This window comes from Oncorhynchus gorbuscha, unplaced genomic scaffold, assembly GCF_021184085.1.
Source record: "Oncorhynchus gorbuscha isolate QuinsamMale2020 ecotype Even-year unplaced genomic scaffold, OgorEven_v1.0 Un_scaffold_1174, whole genome shotgun sequence".
In the NCBI taxonomy this organism is placed as follows: Eukaryota; Metazoa; Chordata; class Actinopteri; order Salmoniformes; family Salmonidae; genus Oncorhynchus; species Oncorhynchus gorbuscha.
In genome coordinates, this window is record NW_025746034.1 from 66460 (window position 1) to 90442 (window position 23983).

General features: G+C 47.2%; 1 pseudogene; it reads left to right on the top strand.

The window, feature by feature from the left end:
- LOC124021702 overlaps positions 1-21407 on the top strand; it is a 38399-nt pseudogene extending 16992 nt beyond the window's left edge.
- The last annotated feature ends 2576 nt before the right edge of the window (positions 21408-23983 follow it).

Genomic DNA, 23983 nt, shown 5'->3' on the forward strand with positions numbered 1-23983 from the left:
CCAAGACATGCTAACCTCTCACCATTACAATAACAGGGGAGGTTAGCATTTTATAACATACCTCCAAGACATGCTAACCTCTCACCATTACAATAACCGGGAGGTTAGCATTTTATATCATACCTCCAAGACATGCTAACCTCTCACCATTACAATAACAGGGGAGGTTAGCATTTTATATCATACCTCCAAGACATGCTAACCTCTCACCATTACAATAACAGGGGAGGTTAGCATTTTATATCATACCTCCAAGACATGCTAACCTCTCACCATTACAATAACAGGGGAGGTTAGCATTTTATATCATACCTCCAAGACATGCTAACCTCTCACCATTACAATAACAGGGGAGGTTAGCATTTTATATCATACCTCCAAGACATGCTAACCTCTCACCATTACAATAACAGGGGAGGTTAGCATTTTATATCATACCTCCAAGACATGCTAACCTCTCACCATTACAATAACAGGGGAGGTTAGCATTTTATATCATACCTCCAAGACATGCTAACCTCTCACCATTACAATAACAGGGGAGGTTAGCATTTTATATCAAGACATGCTAACCTCTCACCATTACAATAACAGGGAGGTTAGCATTTTATATCATACCCCCAAGACATGCTAAACTCTCACCATTACAATAACAGGGGAGGTTAGCATTTTATATCATACCCCCAAGACATGCTAACCTCTCACCATTACAATAACAGGGGAGGTTAGCATTTTATATCATACCTCCAAGACATGCTAACCTCTCACCATTACAATAACAGGGGAGGTTAGCATTTATAATAATAATAATAATAATACATAATAATATATGCCATTTAGCAGACGCTTTTATCCAAAGCGACTTACAGTCATGTGTGCATACATTCTACGTATGGGTGGTCCCGGGGATCGAACCCACTACCCTGGCGTTACAAGCGCCATGCTCTACCAACTGAGCTACACAGGACCACATTTTATATCATACCCCCAAGACATGCTATCCTCTCACCATTACAATAACAGGGGAGGTTAGCATTTTATATCATACCCCAGGACATGCCAACCTCCCACCATTACAATAACAGGGAGGTTAGTATACCTCCAAGACATGCTAACCTCTCACCATTACAATAACAGGGGAGGTTAGCATTTTATAGCATACCCCCAAGACATGCTAACCTCTCACCATTACAATAACAGGGGAGGTTAGCATTTTATAGCATACCCCCAAGACATGCTAACCTCTCACCATTACAATAACAGGGGAGGTTAGCATTTTATATCATGCCCCCAAGTAACGTAAACTCGCCCCATTCCGTACAAATGTGCATAACCACAACGTTCAAACGAGGCTACAAAGAAAACTAATGGGACTGTAGCGACTGTGTTGACGTCAAAATCGGGGGTGTGAACTAGGTTTTTTATTCAAGCGTTGATCGACATGCTAATGGATCTATAGTATTGGAGGAAAGTTGAGAAAACTGACCCTCCGTTACATCTCGACGTGTCCTGTCGTAACGTACAGAATAAAGCAACTATTTCTGTCTTACAATCTCTCTCCACTTCTATCATCCTCGTCATTTGTTTCGTCATCATTGCATGCGATCATCATTCTCAAAGCCGCTGTTTACTTCTAAGATCACTTTAGAACCGCTCTAATAACCCGATTCAAATTCGACACAAACCTTCAAATATGTATGTAATGACATTTTGAATCATGCAGAAACGGGCAGCGGTGAGGTCATGTAATGACACATTATATAAACTCTTTATAGAGTTTTATTTACATTTTAGAGGTGATAAGTTGGACAGATCAAGTGAAAAAGCCATTTTCCCACACGACGACAACATCTCTCCTTCTCACTATCGCGCATTAGTTTCGCTTCCCCACCCGCCATTTTTAAAAAGACCCGACGAGGCTCATTGCTTGAATTATGCAGAAACGGGCAGCGTTTAGGTCATTTAATTGATTCTGTTGGAAAGGGGAGAAATTGTGCTTTACAATGGTATTGACATTACAGTTGATCTGGAAGTATTACGTTTTGGGGGCGCTAAAATAAGGGCGGACCAAGGCGATGTACGAGTTTACATGAGTTTACGTTACTTGAAGTAGGCTACCCACCTCTCACCCGCAGACACAATCAAACATCATGAATTGTGGATAAACGATTGGAACCGTTTGCGTGTTTCACCAGTGTCTTCTGTGTATTATGACTCTGATAGACTATAACAGTGCTGTGTTTTGGTAGTGAGGAGGAGGACAGGGAGTTGGCAGTAGCAGTCAGAGCCTCTTTGATGCAGCAGAGGAGACGGGAGGACGGAGGACGAGACTCCCAGGACAGGAGCGCAGCGCCCAAACACCGCAAAGAGGAGCGGATGGAGAGGCCCGAGCGGATGGAGAGGCCCGAGCGGATGGAGAGGCCCGAGCGGATGGAGAGGCCCGAGCGGATGGAGAGGCCCGATGGAGAGGCCCGAGCGGATGGAGAGGCCCGAGCGGATGGAGAGGCCCGAGCGGATGGAGAGGCCCGAGCGGATGGAGAGGCCCGAGCGGATGGAGAGGCCCGAGCGGATGGAGAGGCCCGAGCGGATGGAGAGGCCCGAGCGGATGGAGAGGCCCGAGCGGATGGAGAGGCCCGAGCGGATGGAGAGGCCCGAGCGGATGGAGAGGCCCGAGCGGATGGAGAGGCCCGAGCGGATGGAGAGGCCCGAGCGGATGGAGAGGCCCGAGCGGATGGAGAGGCCCGAGCGGATGGAGAGGCCCGAGCGGATGGAGAGGCCCGAGCGGATGGAGAGGCCCGAGCGGATGGAGAGGCCCGAGCGGATGGAGAGGCCCGAGCGGATGGAGAGGCCCGAGCGGATGGAGAGGCCCGAGCGGATGGAGAGGCCCGAGCGGATGGAGAGGCCCGAGCGGATGGAGACTGAGGAGAGACACAGGAGTGTTCCAGTCAAACCTCTAGCAGAAGCTCCCCCAGTGAGGACCATGAAGAGTAACCCTCTGACAGGAGACGACTTCCCAGCCCTCCTGGGGGCTGCAGCACCCACACTGAGGTACACACACACACACAGACACACACCCCGAGGTGAAGGTGTATACCAGCTGTGTTATCATTTATGTATATTACACTGTAAAACCCCCCCGGCCCTCCTGTCCCCGGCCCTCCTGTCCCCCCCCCTCCCCGGCCCTCCTGTCCCCGGCCCTCCTGTCCCCGGCCCAGGTCTCTTTGTTGTGATGTATAGTACCAGTCAACAGTTGGGACACCTACTCATTCCAGGGGTTGTCTTTATTTGTACTATTGTCTACATTGTAGAACAATAATGAAGATGTCAAAACTATGAAATAACACATATGGAATCATGTAGTAACCAAAAAAGTGTTTAAACAAAATCAAAATTATTTTCTATTTGAGATTCTTCAAAGATGCCTTGATGACAGCTTTGCACACTCTTGGCATTCTCTCAACCAGCTTCTTAACGTAGTCACCTGGAATGCTTTTCAATTAACAGGTGTGCCTTGTTAAAAGTTAATTTGTGAAGTTTCTTTCCTTAATGCGTTTGGGCCAATCAGTTGTGTTGTGACACAGTAGGGGTGGGAAACAGAAGACCCTCTTTGGTAAAAGACCAAGTCCACATTATGTTAAGAACAACTCAAATAAGCAAAGAGAAATGACAGTCCATCATTACTTTAAGACGAAGGTCAGTCAATACGGAAAATGTAAAGATTCTTCCACGAATGTTTCTTCAATGCAGTCGCAAAAACCATCATGATGAAACTGGCTCTCATGAGGACCACCACAGGAAAGGAAGACCCAGAGTTCCCTCTGCTACAGAGGATAACTTAATTATAGTTACCAGCTTCAGAAATTGCAGCCCAAATAAATGTTTCACAGAGTTCAAGTAACGGACACCTCTCAACATCAACTGTTCAGAGGAGATTGTGTGAATCAGGCCTTCATGGCCAAATTGCTGCAGAGAAACCACTACTAAAGGACACCAATAAGAAGAAGAGACTTGCTTGGACCAAGAAACACGAGCAATGGACATTTAGACTGGTGGAAATCTGTCCTTTGGTCTGATGAGTCCAAATTTGAGATTTCTGGTTCCAACTGCCGTGTCTTTGTGAGACGCAGAGTAGGTGAACGGATGAACTCCACATGTGTGGTTCCCACTGTGAAGCATGGAGGAGGAGGTGTTTAAAAAAACATTCAAGGCACACTTAACCATGCTACCACAGCATTCTGAAGTGATACACCATCCCATCTGGTTTGCGCTTAGTGGGACTATCTTTTCTTCAACAGGACAATGACTCAACACACCTCCAGGCTGGGTAAGGGCAATTTGACGACGGAGAGTGATGAAGTGCTGCATCAGATGACCTGGCCTCCGCAATCACCTGACCTCATCCCAATTGAGATGGTTTGGGATGAGTTGGACCGCAGAGTGAAGGAAAAGCAAGACTGTTGGAAAAGCATTCCTCATGAAGCTGGTTGAGAGAATGCCAAGACTGTGCTGTCATCGAGGCAAAGGGTGGCTACTGTTGAAGAATCTAAAATATACAATATGTTTTGATTTAACACTATGTTATTTCATAGTTTTGATGTCTTCACTTATTAAATAGTAAACATAAAGAAAAACCCTTGAATGAGTAGGTGTGTCCAAACTTTTTACTGGTATTGTATGTTATAGGTATATACATTAATGTGTGTTACAGTGTAAACCCTCCCCCCCCAGGTCTCTCTGTAGTGATGTATGTTATAGGTATATACATTAATGTGTGTTACAGTGTAAAGCCCCCCCCCTCCCAGGTCTCTCTGTAGTGATGTATGTTATAGGTATATATATTGTGTGTTACAGTGTAAACCCTCCCCCCCCAGGTCTCTCTGTAGTGATGTATGTTATAGGTATATATATTGTGTGTTACAGTGTAAACCCTCCCCCCCCAGGTCTCTCTGTAGTGATGTATGTTATAGGTATATACATTAATGTGTGTTACAGTGTAAACCCTCCCCCCCCCAGGTCTCTCTGTAGTGATGTATGTTATAGGTATATATATTGTGTGTTACAGTGTAAAGCCCCCCCCCCAGGTCTCTCTGTAGTGATGTATGTTATAGGTATATATATTGTGTGTTACAGTGTAAAGCCCCCCCCCCCAGGTCTCTCTGTAGTGATGTATGTTATAGGTATATATATTGTGTGTTACAGTGTAAAGCCCCCCCCAGGTCTCTCTGTAGTGATGTATGTTATAGGTATATATATTGTGTGTTACAGTGTAAAGCCCCCCCCAGGTCTCTCTGTAGTGATGTATGTTATAGGTATATAGGTATACAATTTGTAAGTCGCTCTGGATAAGAGCGTCTGCTAAATGACTTAAATGTAAATGTAATGTAATGTAATGTATATATATTGTGTGTTACAGTGTAAAGCCCCCCCCAGGTCTCTCTGTAGTGATGTATGTTATAGGTATATACATTAATGTGTGTTACAGTGTAAACCCTCCCCCAGGTCTCTCTGTAGTGATGTATGTTATAGGTATATATATTGTGTGTTACAGTGTAAAGCCCCCCCCCAGGTCTCTCTGTAGTGATGTATGTTATAGGTATATATATTGTGTGTTACAGTGTAAACCCTAGTGATGTATGTTATAGGTATATATATTGTGTGTTACAGTGTAAACCCTCCCCCAGGTCTCTCTGTAGTGATGTATGTTATAGGTATATACATTAATGTGTGTTACAGTGTAAACCCCCCCCCCCCCCCCAGGTCTCTCTGTAGTGATGTATGTTATAGGTATATATATTGTGTGTTACAGTGTAAACCCTCCCCCCCCAGGTCTCTCTGTAGTGATGTATGTTATAGGTATATATATTGTGTGTTACAGTGTAAAGCCCCCCCCCAGGTCTCTCTGTAGTGATGTATGTTATAGGTATATATATTGTGTGTTACAGTGTAAACCCTCCCCCCCCAGGTCTCTCTGTAGTGATGTATGTTATAGGTATATATATTGTGTGTTACAGTGTAAACCCCCCCCAGGTCTCTCTGTAGTGATGATGTTATGTTATATATATTGGTGTTACAGTAAACCCCCCCCCAGGTCTGTTATAGGTATATATATTGTGTGTTACAGTGTAAACCCCCCCCCCCAGGTCTCTCTGTAGTGATGTATGTTATAGGTATATATATTGTGTGTTACAGTGTAAAGCCCCCCCCCAGGTCTCTCTGTAGTGATGTATGTTATAGGTATATATATTGTGTGTTACAGTGTAAACCCCTCCCCCAGGTCTCTCTGTAGTGATGTATGTTATAGGTATATATATTGTGTGTTACAGTGTAAACCCTCCCCCCCAGGTCTCTCTGTAGTGATGTATGTTATAGGTATATATATTGTGTGTTACAGTGTAAAGCCCCCCCCCCAGGTCTCTCTGTAGTGATGTATGTTATAGGTATATATATTGTGTGTTACAGTGTAAACCCTCCCCCCCCAGGTCTCTCTGTAGTGATGTATGTTATAGGTATATATATGTGTGTTACAGTGTAAACCCCCCCCCCCAGGTCTCTCTGTAGTGATGTATGTTATAGGTATATATATTGTGTGTTACAGTGTAAACCCTCCCCCCCCAGGTCTCTCTGTAGTGATGTATGTTATAGGTATATATATTGTGTGTTACAGTGTAAAGCCCCCCCCCAGGTCTCTCTGTAGTGATGTATGTTATAGGTATATATATTGTGTGTTACAGTGTAAACCCTCCCCCCCCAGGTCTCTCTGTAGTGATGTATGTTATAGGTATATATATTGTGTGTTACAGTGTAAACCCTCCCCCCCCAGGTCTCTCTGTAGTGATGTATGTTATAGGTGTATATATATTGTGTGTTACAGTAAACAGGTCTCTCTGTAATGTATGTTATAGGTATATATATTGTGTGTTACAGTGTAAACCCCCCCCCCAGGTCTCTCTGTAGTGATGTATGTTATAGGTATATATATTGTGTGTTACAGTGTAAACCCCCCCCCAGGTCTCTCTGTAGTGATGTATGTTATAGGTATATATATTGTGTGTTACAGTGTAAAGCCCCCCCCAGGTCTCTCTGTAGTGATGTATGTTATAGGTATATATATTGTGTGTTACAGTGTAAACCCTCCCCCCAGGTCTCTCTGTAGTGATGTATGTTATAGGTATATATATTGTGTGTTACAGTGTAAAGCCCTCCCCCAGGTCTCTCTGTAGTGATGTATGTTATAGGTATATATATTGTGTGTTACAGTGTAAAGCCCCCCCCCAGGTCTCTCTGTAGTGATGTATGTTATAGGTATATATATTGTGTGTTACAGTGTAAAGCCCCCCAGGTCTCTCTGTAGTGATGTATGTTATAGGTATATATATTGTGTGTTACAGTGTAAAGCCCCCCAGGTCTCTCTGTAGTGATGTATGTTATAGGTATATATATTGTGTGTTACAGTGTAAAGCCCCCCAGGTCTCTCTGTAGTGATGTATGTTATAGGTATATATATTGTGTGTTACAGTGTAAAGCCCCCCAGGTCTCTCTGTAGTGATGTATGTTATAGGTATATATATTGTGTGTTACAGTGTAAAGCCTCCCCAGCCCTGAAGACTCCGGCCCAGGTCCCTCTGAAGGAGGATGACTTCCCCAGTCTATCTGCTGCCATGGTTATGACCCCCATGACCCCCGCCTACTCCGCCCAACCCAGGAAGCACTCCTCCTTCCAAGAAGAAGACTTCCCCGCCCTGGTCTCTAAGATCCGCCCTCCCAGACAAACGGGCGGAGCTACCTCAGCCTGGAGCCAAGCCAGCAGCAGCAGAAACACCTCCAAGACGGTCATCCTTCCCTCCTCTTCCTCTAGACCTCCCCTAACAACCCTCCTCTCCCCCTCCCCGCCGGCCCCCAGCTCCTCTCCTCCTCCTCTTCCTCTCGGAGGAAAAAGCTCCCCGTGCGCCGCCCCTCCCCCCCATCTGATGATGACAATTGCGTTGCCAAGACGATGCAGGAGCACCGAGCAGTTCCAACCATGTTGGATATCTCCTCTCTTCTCATCGTCAAAGGACCCTCTAAATCTGCCCCTACTGCCTCTAAGCCCCTCCCACCAACCGCCAAGCCTCCCCACTGACAGCTAAGCCCCTCCCACCAACCTCTAAGCCCTCCCTCGTGACATCTAACCCCACTCCTATTCCCGCCCCAAGCCCCACATCCAAGACAGCCAAGAAGAAGAAACAGGCCACGCCCCCTCCATCATCATTTGGGAACCAAGTTCCTGTCCTCATGGAAACGGTCTCCAGGGTACAGAAGGAGAACGTTCCGGAGAGCCACGCCTTCAAGCCACTGGTTGCTGTGACGACGGCAGCAGTTAAAACCGCTGTAAAAGCAAAGGTCAAAGCAAGTGGATTGGCTAACGGCCACCTGGAAAAACCAGTCACAGTGGCCCCCTCCCTAAAGCCCAGCCGGAACCCCCTGGAGGAAGAGGAGGAGTTCCCTGCCCTCATCTCCAAGAAACCCCCCCAGGTACATAACTATCCCAATTCATATTTGCTCTACACTATACATTTCTATGTGCCAGTTGTGTAGTATTACCCCTGGGGAGTTTTGTGCAGTATTACCCCTGGGGGGAGTTTTGTGCAGTATTACCCCTGGGGGAGTTTTGTGCAGTATTACCCCTGGGGGAGTTTTGTGCAGTATTACCCCTGGGGGAGTTTTGTGCAGTATTACCCCTGGGGGGAGTTTTGTGCAGTATTACCCCTGGGGGGAGTTTTGTGCAGTATTACCCCTGGGGGGAGTTTTGTGCAGTATTACCCCTGGGGGGAGTTTTGTGCAGTATTACCCCGGGGGAGTTTTGTGCAGTATTACCCCGGGGGGGGAGTTTTGTGCAGTATTACCCCGGGGGGGGAGTTTTGTGCAGTATTACCCCTGGGGGGGGGGTGTTGTGCAGTATTACCCCTGGGGGGGTTAGGGGGGTTTTTGTATTGGTCTATGAGGGCGTAACGTCTCAGCAGTGAGGATGTGTTGGTCTATGAGGGCGTAACGTGTTGGTCTATGAGGGCGTAACGTCTCAGCAGTGAGGATGTGTTGATCTATGAGGGCGTAACGTCTCAGCAGTGAGGATGTGTTGATCTATGAGGGCGTAACGTCTCAGCAGTGAGGATGTGTTGATCTATGAGGGCGTAACGTCTCAGCAGTGAGGATGTGTTGGTCTATGAGGGCGTAACGTGTTGGTCTATGAGGGCGTAACGTCTCAGCAGTGAGGATGTGTTGGTCTATGAGGGCGTAACGTCTCAGCAGTGAGGATGTGTTGGTCTATGAGGGCGTAACGTGTTGGTCTATGAGGGCGTAACGTCTCAGCAGTGAGGATGTGTTGATCTATGAGGGCGTAACGTCTCAGCAGTGAGGATGTGTTGATCTATGAGGGCGTAACGTCTCAGCAGTGAGGATGTGTTGGTCTATGAGGGCGTAACGTGTTGGTCTATGAGGGCGTAACGTCTCAGCAGTGAGGATGTGTTGGTCTATGAGGGCGTAACGTCTCAGCAGTGAGGATGTGTTGGTCTATGAGGGCGTAACGTCTCAGCAGTGAGGACGTGTTGGTCTATGAGGGCGTAACGTGTTGGTCTATGAGGGCGTAACGTCTCAGCAGTGAGGATGTGTTGGTCTATGAGGGCGTAACGTGTTGGTCTATGAGGGCGTAACGTGTTGGTCTATGAGGGCGTAACGTCTCAGCAGTGAGGATGGATTGGTTTATGAGGGCGTAACGTCTCAGCAGTGAGGATGTGTTGGTCTATGAGGGCGTAACGTGGCGTGGATGGCGAATCATTGTTCTATCTAAACCGCTGTGAATTATGTATGCAATAACCCAAAATATTGTATATTCAGTTGTTTTGATGCTGGTGTTAAACGCCGAAAGTAAAAGACGCAGAAACTAAACATAAGAACAGGGAGCATAGAAATAGGTCACAGAACAGTCCTACCGCTTCTTAGACTTGCCGTCAATGATAATGACAGATCTTTAACATGCTTTTCTATGTGAATTTAGTTGTGACCAAAGTTCCAAATTGCAGCTACAAGTTGGGGTTATGGATGATAGTAACTGTGATAATGTAGTGATGTTGAGGTAATGGATGATAGTAACTGTGATAATGTAGTGATGTTGAACATGCTGTTTAAGTTGGGGTAATGGATGATAGTAACTGTGATAATGTAGTGATGTTGAGGTAATGGATGATAGTAACTGTGATAATGTAGTGATGTTGCGGTAATGGATGATAGTAACTGTGATAATGTAGTGATGTTGACCATGCTGTTTAAGTTGGGTTTATGGATGATAGTATCAGTGATAATGTAGTGATGTTGGGGTAATGGATGATAGTATCAGTGATAATGTAGTGATGTTGACCATGCTGTCTAAGTTGAGGTAATGGATGATAGTATCAGTGATAATGTAGTGATGTTGACCATGCTGTCTAAGTTGAGGTAATGGATGATAGTATCAGTGATAATGTAGTGATGTTGACCATGCTGTCTAAGTTGAGGTAATGGATGATAGTAACTGTGATAATGTAGTGATGTTGACCATGCTGTTTGTCTCCTCCAGGCTTTAAAAGTGCCTTCGTCCTGAAGAGTTCTGCCCCCCAGAAACCTGTCTCCCCCCCCCGGCCAGGGCAGCACCACCCCTCCCAGTAAGCCCCCCAGGGTTTACCGGCATCCCCCAACAGCAACGTGGTGGAGCCTGCCCCCTGCATCCAGCCCCGGTGAGACAGACAGACAGACCAGACATCACATCACCTTTACAGACCAACCATCACCTTTACAGACCAACCATCACCTTTACAGACCAACCATCACATCACCATTACAGACTAGACATCTTTACAGACCAACCATCACATCACCTTTACAGACCAACCATCACATCACCTTTACAGACCAACCATCACATCACCTTTACAGACCAACCATCATGTCACCTTTACAGACCAACCATCACATCACCTTTACAGACCAACCATCACGTCACCTTTACAGACTAGACATCATCTTTACAGACCAACCATCACCTTTACAGACCAACCATCACATCACCTTTACAGACCAACCATCACCTTTACAGACCAACCATCACATCACCTTTACAGACTAGACATCATCTTTACAGACCAACCATCACCTTTACAGACCAACCATCACATCACCTTTACAGACCAACCATCACCTTTACAGACCAACCATCACATCACCTTTACAGACTAGACATCATCTTTACAGACCAACCATCACCTTTACAGACCAACCATCACATCACATTTACAGACCAACCATCACCTTTACAGACCAACCATCACGTCACCATTACAGACTAGACATCATCTTTACAGACCAACCATCACCTTTACAGACCAGACATCACATCACCTTTACAGACCAACCATCACATCACCTTTACAGACCAACCATCACGTCACCTTTACAGACTAGACATCACCTTTACAGACCAACCATCACCTTTACAGACCAACCATCACCTTTACAGACCAACCATCACATCACCTTTACAGACCAACCATCACATCACCTTTACAGACCAACCATCACATCACCTTTACAGACCAACCATCACGTCACCTTTACAGACCAACCATCACGTCACCTTTACAGACCAACCATCACGTCACCTTTACAGACCAACCATCACGTCACCTTTACAGACCAACCATCACGTCACCTTTACAGACCAACCATCACGTCACCTTTACAGACCAACCATCACGTCACCTTTACAGACCAACCATCACGTCACCTTTACAGACCAACCATCACGTCACCTTTACAGACCAACCATCACGCTTTTACAGACCAACCATCACGTCACCTTTACAGACCAACCATCACGTCACCTTTACAGACCAACCATCACGTCACCTTTACAGACCAACCATCACGTCACCTTTACAGACCAACCATCACGTCACCTTTACAGACCAACCATCACGTCACCTTTACAGACCAACCATCACGTCACCTTTACAGACCAACCATCACGTCACCTTTACAGACCAACCATCACGTCACCTTTACAGACCAACCATCACGTCACCTTTACAGACCAACCATCACGTCACCTTTACAGACCAACCATCACGTCACCTTTACAGACCAACCATCACGTCACCTTTACAGACCAACCATCACGTCACCTTTACAGACCAACCATCACGTCACCTTTACAGACCAACCATCACGTCACCTTTACAGACCAACCATCACGTCACCTTTACAGACCAACCATCACGTCACCTTTACAGACCAACCATCACGTCACCTTTACAGACCAACCATCACGTCACCTTTACAGACCAACCATCACGTCACCTTTACAGACCAACCATCACGTCACCTTTACAGACCAACCATCACGTCACCTTTACAGACCAACCATCACATCACCTTTACAGACTAGACATACAGACTAGACATCACATCACCTTTACAGACTAGACATCACATCACCATTACAGACCAGACATCACATCATCTTTACAGACTAACCATCACCTTTACAGACCAACCATCACATCACCTTTACAGACTAGACATCACCATTACAGACCAGACATCACATCATCTTTACAGACCAACCATCACATCATCTTTACAGACCAACCATCACCTTTACAGACCAACCATCACATCACCTTTACAGACTAGACATCATCTTTACAGACCAACCATCACATCACCATTACAGACCAGACATCACCATTACAGACCAGACATCACCTTTACAGACCAACCATCACCTTTACAGACCAACCATCACATCACCTTTACAGACTAGACATCACTTCATCTTTACAGACCAACCATCACGTCACCTTTACAGACTAGACATCACATCACCTTTACAGACTAGACATCACATCACCTTTACAGACTAGACATCACATCACCATTACAGACTAGACATCACATCACCTTTACAGACCAACCATCACCTTTACAGACCAACCATCACCTTTACAGACCAACCATCACATCACCTTTACAGACTAGACATCATCTTTACAGACCAACCATCACATCACCATTACAGACCAGACATCACCATTACAGACCAGACATCACCTTTACAGACCAACCATCACCTTTACAGACCAACCATCACATCACCTTTACAGACTAGACATCACTTCATCTTTACAGACCAACCATCACGTCACCTTTACAGACTAGACATCACATCACCTTTACAGACTAGACATCACATCACCTTTACAGACTAGACATCACATCACCATTACAGACTAGACATCACATCACCTTTACAGACCAACCATCACCTTTACAGACCAACCATCACCTTTACAGACCAACCATCACGTCACCTTTACAGACTAGACATCACATCACCATTACAGACTAGACATCATCTTTACAGACCAACCATCACCTTTACAGACCAACCATCACATCGCCTTTACAGACTAGACATCACCTTTACAGACTAGACATCATCTTTACAGACCAACCATCACCTTTACAGACCAACCATCACCTTTTACAGACTAGACATCACCATTACAGACTAGACATCACATCACCATTACAGACTAGACATCACATCACCTTTACAGACCAACCATCACCTTTACAGACCAACCATCACCTTTACAGACCAACCATCACCTTTACAGACCAACCATCACGTCAACTTTACAGACTAGACATCATCTTTACAGACCAACCATCACATCACCTTTACAGACTAGACATCATCTTTACAGACCAACCATCACCTTTACAGACCAACCATCACGTCACCTTTACAGACCAACCATCACGTCACCTTTACAGACCAACCATCACGTCACCTTTACAGACCAACCATCACGTCACCTTTACAGACCAACCATCACATCACCTTTACAGACCAACCATCACGTCACCTTTACAGACCAACCATCACATCACCTTTACAGACTAGACATCACATCACCTTTACAGACCAACCATCACGTCACCTTTACAGACCAACCATCACGTCACCTTTACAGACCAACCATCACGTCACCTTTACAGACCAGACATCACATCACCATTACAGACCAACCATCACATCACCTTTACAGACCAACCATCACAGACACAAGACAGGCCACCACCTTTACACACACCAGACAGGCCACCACCTTTACAGACACCAGACAGGCCACCACCTTTACAGACACCAGACAGGCCACCACCTTTACAGACACCAGACAGGCCACCACCTTTACAGACACCAGACAGGCCACCACCTTTACAGACACCAGACAGGCCACCACCTTTACAGACACCAGACAGGCCACCACCTTTACAGACACCAGACAGGCCGCCACCTTTACAGACACCAGACAGGCCGCCACCTTTACAGACACCAGACAGGCCACCACCTTTACAGACACCAGACAGGCCACCACCTTTACAGACACCAGACAGGCCACCACCTTTACAGACACCAGACACCAGACAGGCCACCACCTTTACAGACACAACAACACATATTAGATTCAAACTGTGTGTTCTAAATGACTCCATATGGGGGGGTGTTCAGCTCTCCCCAGTCCCCGGGGGTGTACCTGGCTCCAGAGAACTTCCAGCAGAGGAACATGGCACTGATCCAGTCCATTAAGAACCTCCTGCAGAACGACCAGTCACGATTCAACCAGTTCAAGGACTACTCTGGACAGTTTAGACAGGTAAGCCCTGACTCCTAACCTTAACCCCCCTAGCCCTGACTCCTAACCTTAACCCCCTAGCCCTGACTCCCCTAACCCCCTAGCCCTGACTCCTAACCTTAACCCCCTAGCCCTGACTCCTAACCTTAACCCCCTAGCCCTGACTCCTAACCTTAACCCCCTAGCCCTGACTCCTAACCTTAAGCCCCTAACCCTGACTCCTAACCTTAACCCCCCTAACCCTGACTCCTAACCATAACCCCCTAACCCTGACTCCTAACCATAACCCCCTAACCCTGACTCCTAACCTTAACCCCCCTAACCCTGACTCCTAACCTTAACCCCCTAACCCTGACTCCTAACCTTAACCCCCTAACCCTGACTCCTAACCTTAACCCCCTAACCCTGACTCCTAACCTTAACCCCCTAACCCTGACTCCTAACCTTAACCCCCCTAACCCTGACTCCTAACCTTAAACCCCCTAACCCCGACTCCAAACACTCAGTAAGGCCAGCAGGCTAATGTTCCTATAGACTCAGTAAGACCAGCAGGCTAATGTTCCTATAGACTCAGTAAGACCAGCAGGCTAATGTTCCTATAGACCAGCAGGCTAGTGTTCCTATAGACCAGCAGGCTAGTGTTCCTATAGACCCAGTAAGGCCAGCAGGCTAATGTTCCTATAGACTCAGTAGGACCAGCAGGCTAATGTTCCTATAGACCAACAGGCTAGTGTTCCTATAGACTCAGTAGGACCAGCAGGCTAATGTTCCTATAGACTCAGTAGGACCAGCAGGCTAATGTTCCTATAGACCAACAGGCTAGTGTTCCTATAGACTCAGTAGGACCAGCAGGCTAATGTTCCTATAGACCAACAGGCTAGTGTTCCTATAGACTCAGTAATGCCAGCAGGCTAATGTTACTATAGACTCAGTAAGACCAGGCTAATGTTCCTATAGACCCAGTAAGACCAGCAGGCTAATGTTCCTATAGACTCAGTAGGACGAGCAGGCTAATGTTCCTATAGACCAACAGGCTAATGTTCCTATAGACCAACAGGCTAGTGTTCCTATAGACCAGCAGGCTAGTGTTCCTATAGACTCAGTAGGACGAGCAGGCTAATGTTCCTATAGACCAACAGGCTAATGTTCCTATAGACCAACAGGCTAGTGTTCCTATAGACCAACAGGCTAATGGTCCTATAGACCAACAGGCTAATGTTCCTATAGACCAACAGGCTAGTGTTCCTATAGACCAACAGGCTAGTGTTCCTATAGACCAACAGGCTAGTGTTCCTATAGACCAACAGGCTAATGTTCCTATAGACCAGCAGGCTAATGTTCCTATAGACCAGCAGGCTAGTGTTCCTATAGACCAGCAGGCTAGTGTTCCTATAGACCAGCAGGCTAGTGTTCCTATAGACCAGCAGGCTAGTGTTCCTATAGACCAGCAGGCTAATGTTCCTATAGACCAGCAGGCTAGTGTTCCTATAGACCAACAGGCTAATGTTCCTATAGACCAACAGGCTAGTGTTCCTATAGACCAGCAGGCTAATGTTCCTATAGACCAACAGGCTAATGTTCCTATAGACCAACAGGCTAATGTTCCTATAGACCAGCAGGCTAATGTTCCTATAGACCAACAGGCTAATGTTCCTATAGACCAACAGGCTAGTGTTTGTTCCTATAGACCAGCAGGCTAGTGTTTGTTCCTATAGACCAGCAGGCTAGTGTTTGTTCCTATAGACCAGCAGGCTAATGTTCCTATAGACCAGCAGGCTAATGTTCCTATAGACCAGCAGGCTAATGTTCCTATAGACCAGCAGGCTAGTGTTCCTATAGACCAACAGGCTAATGGTCCTATAGACCAACAGGCTAATGTTCCTATAGACCAACAGGCTAATGTTCCTATAGACCAGCAGGCTAATGTTCCTATAGACCAACAGGCTAATGGTCCTATAGACCAGCAGGCTAATGGTCCTATAGACCAACAGGCTAATGTTCCTATAGACCAGCAGGCTAGTGTTCCTATAGACCAGCAGGCTAGTGTTCCTATAGACCAACAGGCTAATGTTCCTATAGACCAACAGGCTAATGGTCCTATAGACCAACAGGCTAGTGTTCCTATAGACCAACAGGCTAGTGTTCCTATAGACCAACAGGCTAGTGTTCCTATAGACCAACAGGCTAGTGTTCCTATAGACCAGCAGGCTAATGTTCCTATAGACCAACAGGCTAATGGTCCTATAGACCAACAGGCTAATGGTCCTATAGACCAACAGGCTAATGTTCCTATAGACCAACAGGCTAGTGTTCCTATAGACCAGCAGGCTAATGTTCCTATAGACCAACAGGCTAATGGTCCTATAGACCAACAGGCTAATGGTCCTATAGACCAACAGGCTAATGGTCCTATAGACCAACAGGCTAATGTTCCTATAGACCAGCAGGCTAATGGTCCTATAGACCAACAGGCTAATGGTCCTATAGACCAACAGGCTAATGGTCCTATAGACCAACAGGCTAATGGTCCTATAGACCAACAGGCTAATGGTCCTTTAGACCAACAGGCTAATGGTCACCAACAGGCTAATGGTCCTATAGACCAACAGGCTAATGGTCCTATAGACCAACAGGCTAATGGTCCTATAGACCAACAGGCTAATGGTCCTATAGACCAACAGGCTAATGGTCCTATAGACCAACAGGCTAATGGTCCTATAGACCAACAGGCTAATGGTCCTATAGACCAACAGGCTAATGTTCCTATAGACTCTATGTTTTAGTCTATTATTATTGGTATGAAACTGTTTATAAAAGTTGTATTTAAACGTGTACGTGACACAGCAGCAGCTGGTTGCCATGGGGACAGTGAAGTCTGTAACATCTCTCTAACAGGGTCTGATGTAGACCCTAACCCTAACATCTCTCTCTCTAACAGGGTCTGATGTAGACCCTAACATCTCTCTCTCTAACAGGGTCTGATGTAGACCCTAACATCTCTCTCTCTAACAGGGTCTGATGTAGACCCTAACATCTAACATCTCTCTCTCTAACAGGGTCTGATGTAGACCCTAACATCTCTCTCTCTAACAGGGTCTGATGTAGACCCTAACATCTCTCTCTCTAACAGGGTCTGATGTAGACCCTAACCCTAACATCTCTCTCTAACAGGGTCTGATGTAGACCCTAACCCTAACATCTCTCTCTCTAACAGGGTCTGATGTAGACCCTAACCCTCATCTCTCTCTAACAGGGTCTGATGTAGACCCTAACATCTCTCTCTCTAACAGGGTCTGATGTAGACCCTAACATCTCTCTCTCTAACAGGGTCTGATGTAGACCCTAACATCTAACATCTCTGACAGGGTCTGATGTAGACCCTAACCCTAACATCTCTCTCTCTAACAGGGTCTGATGTAGACCCTAACATCTCTAACATCTGATGTAGACCCTCATCTCTCTAACAGGGTCTGATGTAGACCCTAACATCGCATCTCTCTCTAACAGGGTCTGATGTAGACCCTAACCCTAACATCTCTCTCTCTAACAGGGTCTGATGTAGACCCTAACATCTCTCTCTCTAACAGGGTCTGATGTAGACCCTAACATCTCTCTCTCTAACAGGGTCTGATGTAGACCCTAACATCTCTCTCTCTAACAGGGTCTGATGTAGACCCTAACCCTAACATCTCTCTCTAACAGGGTCTGATGTAGACCCTAACATCTCTCTCTCTAACAGGGTCTGATGTAGACCCTAACATCTCTCTCTCTCTGACAGGGTCTGATGTAGACCCTAACATCTCTCTCTCTCTAACAGGGTCTGATGTAGACCCTAACCCTAACATCTCTCTCTCTAACAGGGTCTGATGTAGACCCTAACATCTCTCTCTCTCTCTAACAGGGTCTGATGTAGACCCTAACCCTAACATCTCTCTCTCTAACAGGGTCTGATGTAGACCCTAACATCTCTCTCTCTAACAGGGTCTGATGTAGACCCTAACCCTAACATCTCTCTCTCTCTAACAGGGTCTGATGTAGACCCTAACATCTCTCTCTAACAGGGTCTGATGTAGACCCTAACATCTCTCTCTCTGACAGGGTCTGATGTAGACACTAACCCTAACATCTCTCTCTTTAACAGGGTCTGATGTAGACCCTAACCCTAACATCTCTCTCTCTAACAGGGTCTGATGTAGACCCTAACATCGCTCTCTCTAACAGGGTCTGATGTAGACCCTAACCCTAACATCTCTCTCTCTAACAGGGTCTGATGTAGACCCTAACATCTCTCTCTCTAACAGGGTCTGATGTAGACCCTAACATCTCTCTAACAGGGTCTGATGTAGACCCTAACATCTCTCTCTCTCTAACAGGGTCTGATGTAGACCCTAACCCTAACATCTCTCTCTCTAACAGGGTCTGATGTAGACCCTAACCCTAACATCTCTCTCTCTCTAACAGGGTCTGATGTAGACCCTAACCCTAACATCTCTCTAACAGGGTCTGATGTAGACCCTAACATCTCTCTCTCTCTGACAGGGTCTGATGTAGACCCTAACATCTCTCTCTCTCTAACAGGGTCTGATGTAGACCCTAACCCTAACATCTCTCTCTCTCTAACAGGGTCTGATGTAGACCCTAACCCTAACATCTCTCTCTCTCTGACAGGGTCTGATGTAGACCCTAACATCTCTCTCTCTCTAACAGGGTCTGATGTAGACCCTAACCCTAACATCTCTCTCTCTAACAGGGTCTGATGTAGACCCTAACATCTCTCTCTCTCTCTAACAGGGTCTGATGTAGACCCTAACCCTAACATATCTCTCTCTCTCTCTAACAGGGTCTGATGTAGACACTAACCCTAACATCTCTCTCTGACAGGGTCTGATGTAGACCCTAACCCTAACATCTCTCTCTCTGACAGGGTCTGATGTAGACCCTAACATCTCTCTCTAACAGGGTCTGATGTAGACCCTAACATCTCTCTCTAACAGGGTCTGATGTAGACCCTAACATCGTCTGATGTAGACCCTAACCCTAACATCTCTCTCTCTCTGACAGGGTCTGATGTAGACCCTAACATCTCTCTCTAACAGGGTCTGATGTAGACCCTAACATCTCTCTCTCTCTGACAGGGTCTGATGTAGACCCTAACCCTAACATCTCTCTCTCTAACAGGGTCTGATGTAGACCCTAACATCTATCTCTCTCTGACAGGGTCTGATGTAGACCCTAACATCTCTCTCTAACAGGGTCTGATGTAGACCCTAACCCTAACATCTCTCTCTCTCTAACAGGGTCTGATGTAGACCCTAACCCTAACATCTCTCTGACAGGGTCTGATGTAGACCCTAACCCTAACATCTCTCTCTCTAACAGGGTCTGATGTAGACCCTAACATCTAACATCTCTCTGACAGGGTCTGATGTAGACCCTAACCCTAACATCTCTCTCTGACAGGGTCTGATGTAGACCCTAACAACATCTCTCTCTCTAACAGGGTCTGATGTAGACCCTAACATCTCTCTCTCTAACAGGGTCTGATGTAGACCCTAACCCTAACATCTCTCTCACAGGGTCTGATGTAGACCCTAACCCTAACATCTCTCTCTCTAACAGGGTCTGATGTAGACCCTAACATCTCTCTCTCTAACATGGTCTGATGTAGACCCTAACCCTAACATCTCTCTCTCTAACAGGGTCTGATGTAGACCCTAACCCTAACATCTCTCTCTCTAACAGGGTCTGATGTAGACCCTAACCCTAACATCTCTCTCTCTAACAGGGTCTGATGTAGACCCTAACATCTCTCTCTCTAACAGGGTCTGATGTAGACCCTAACCCTAACATCTCTCTGACAGGGTCTGATGTAGACCCTAACCCTAACATCTCTCTCTCTAACAGGGTCTGATGTAGACCCTAACATCTCTCTCTCTCTAACAGGGTCTGATGTAGACCCTAACCCTAACATCTCTCTCTCTAACAGGGTCTGATGTCAGCCGTGCTGTACCACCAGAGCTGTAGGACTCTGTTAGGGGACAACTTTGGCGGCGTCTTCAATGAGCTGCTGGTGCTACTTCCTGACACGAGGAAACAGCAGGAGCTGCTGACGGCCCACGCAGACGACCGGGCCATGGAAAGACAGGGAGGAGGCGGGACCAGGAAGAACAGGAAGAGTGCCTGGCAGACCCCCTCCAGCGCCATCTCTAATGCAGCCGCGCTGGACTGCCAGGTATGCCCCACCTGCTGCCAGGTGCTGGACCCTAAAGACTTCAACTCCCATAAGACCTTGCACCTGGGGGACAACGAGGACTTCCCCTCCCTGCAGGACATCAGCCGCATCATCAGCTAGCCCTGGCCTGGGACAGACATGCACACTGCCCAATCACAGCCCTGCCTGTTGCCATTCAGGGGGAGCCTGTTTCCATGGTGACCATGGCCAGAGAGGACGTTGGGTAGTGTATTTGATGGCGAGGCTGGGGCCAGCAGGAGGTTGAACTTAATTCTGGTTGCCAGATGTTGACCTGATTCCCGGTGTGATTCCGGCTGGACCTGGACGCAGCCTGGAGACCCGAACCTGGAGGGCCCTACAAGTACCACATGTTGTGTATTAATAAGAAGAATGGTTCTATATATTTGATTTTTCTCCCCCCTCTCTTCTGATCACATTTCCATGATGTTGATAAAGTGTTGAAGGAGTGACAGTTGTTTTATCAGGTTTGATGACTGAGGAGAGTTTATTAAGTCAGACCCTCTACTACTCCCTCGAGACAGTCAGACCCTCTACTACTCCCTCAGAGACAGTCAGACCAGCTACTACTCCCTCGGAGACAGTCAGACCATCTACTACTCCCTCAGAGACAGTCAGACCCTCTACTACTCCCTCAGAGACAGTCAGACCATCTACTACTCCCTCAGAGACAGTCAGACCCTCTACTACTCCCTCGGAGACAGTCAGACCATCTACTACTCCCTCAGAGAGGAGACAGTCAGACCATCTACTACTCCCTCGGAGACAGTCAGACCATCTACTACTCCCTCGGAGACAGTCAGACCATCTACTACTCCCTCGGAGACAGTCAGACCATCTACTACTCCCTCGAGACAGTCAGACCATCTACTACTCCCTCAGAGAGGAGACAGTCAGACCTTCTACTACTCCCTCAGAGAGGAGACAGTCAGACCCTCTACTACTCCCTCGGAGACAGTCAGACCCTCTACTACTCCCTCGGAGACAGTCAGACCCTCTACTACTCCCTCGGAGACAGTCAGACCATCTACTACTCCCTGGAGACAGTCAGACCTTCTACTACTCCCTCAGAGAGGAGACAGTCAGACCCTCTACTACTCCCTCAGAGAGGAGACAGTCAGACCCTCTACTACTCCATCGGAGACAGTCAGACCATCTACTACTCCCTCGAGACAGTCAGACCATCTACTACTCCCTCAGAGAGGAGACAGTCAGACCCTCTACTACTCCCTCGAGACAGTCAGACCCTCTACTACTCCCTCGAGACAGTCAGACCCTCTACTACTCCCTCGAGACAGTCAGACCCTCTACTACTCCCTCAGAGAGGAGACAGTCAGACCCTCTACTACTCCCTCGGAGACAGTCAGACCCTCTACTACTCCCTCGAGACAGTCAGACCATCTACTACTCCCTCGAGACAGTCAGACCATCTACTACTCCCTCGAGACAGTCAGACCATCTACTACTCCCTCGAGACAGTCAGACCATCTACTACTCCCTCAGAGAGGAGACAGTCAGACCCTCTACTACTCCCTCGAGACAGTCAGACCCTCTACTACTCCCTCGAGACAGTCAGACCCTCTACTACTCCCTGGAGACAGTCAGACCATCTACTACTCCCTCGGAGACAGTCAGACCATCTACTACTCCCTCGGAGACAGTCAGACCATCTACTACTCCCTCGGAGACAGTCAGACCATCTACTACTCCCTCGGAGACAGTCAGACCATCTACTACTCCCTCGGAGACAGTCAGACCATCTACTACTCCCTCGGAGACAGTCAGACCATCTACTACTCCCTCGGAGACAGTCAGACCATCTACTACTCCCTCGGAGACAGTCAGACCATCTACTACTCCCTCGGAGACAGTCAGACCATCTACTACTCCCTCGGAGACAGTCAGACCATCTACTACTCCCTCGGAGACAGTCAGACCCTCTACTACTCCCTCGGAGACAGTCAGACCCTCTACTACTCCCTCGGAGACAGTCAGACCCTCTACTACTCCCTCAGAGAGGAGACAGTCAGACCCTCTACTACTCCCTCAGAGAGGAGACAGTCAGACCTTCTACTACTCCCTCAGAGAGGAGACAGTCAGACCCTCTACTACTCCCTCGGAGACAGTCAGACCCTCTACTACTCCCTCGGAGACAGTCAGACCATCTACTACTCCCTGGAGACAGTCAGACCCTCTACTACTCCCTCAGAGAGGAGACAGTCAGACCCTCTACTACTCCCTCAGAGAGGAGACAGTCAGACCCTCTACTACTCCCTCAGAGAGGAGACAGTCAGACCCTCTACTACTCCCTCAGAGAGGAGACAGTCAGACCCTCTACTACTCCCTCAGAGAGGAGACAGTCAGACCATCTACTACTCCCTCGAGACAGTCAGACCATCTACTACTCCCTCGAGACAGTCAGACCCTCTACTACTCCCTCGAGACAGTCAGACCCTCTACTACTCCCTCAGAGAGGAGACAGTCAGACCCTCTACTACTCCCTCGGAGACAGTCAGACCCTCTACTACTCCCTCGGAGACAGTCAGACCATCTACTACTCCCTCGAGACAGTCAGACCATCTACTACTCCCTCGAGACAGTCAGACCATCTACTACTCCCTCGAGACAGTCAGACCATCTACTACTCCCTCGAGACAGTCAGACCATCTACTACTCCCTCAGAGAGGAGACAGTCAGACCCTCTACTAGACAGTCAGACCCTCTACTACTCCCTCGAGACAGTCAGACCCTCTACTACTCCCTCGAGACAGTCAGACCCTCTACTACTCCCTCAGAGAGGAGACAGTCAGACCCTCTACTACTCCCTCAGAGAGGAGACAGTCAGACCCTCTACTACTCCCTCAGAGAGGAGACAGTCAGACCCTCTACTACTCCCTCAGAGAGGAGACAGTCAGACCCTCTACTACTCCCTCAGAGAGGAGACAGTCAGACCCTCTACTACTCCCTCAGAGAGGAGACAGTCAGACCCTCTACTACTCCCTCAGAGAGGAGACAGTCAGACCCT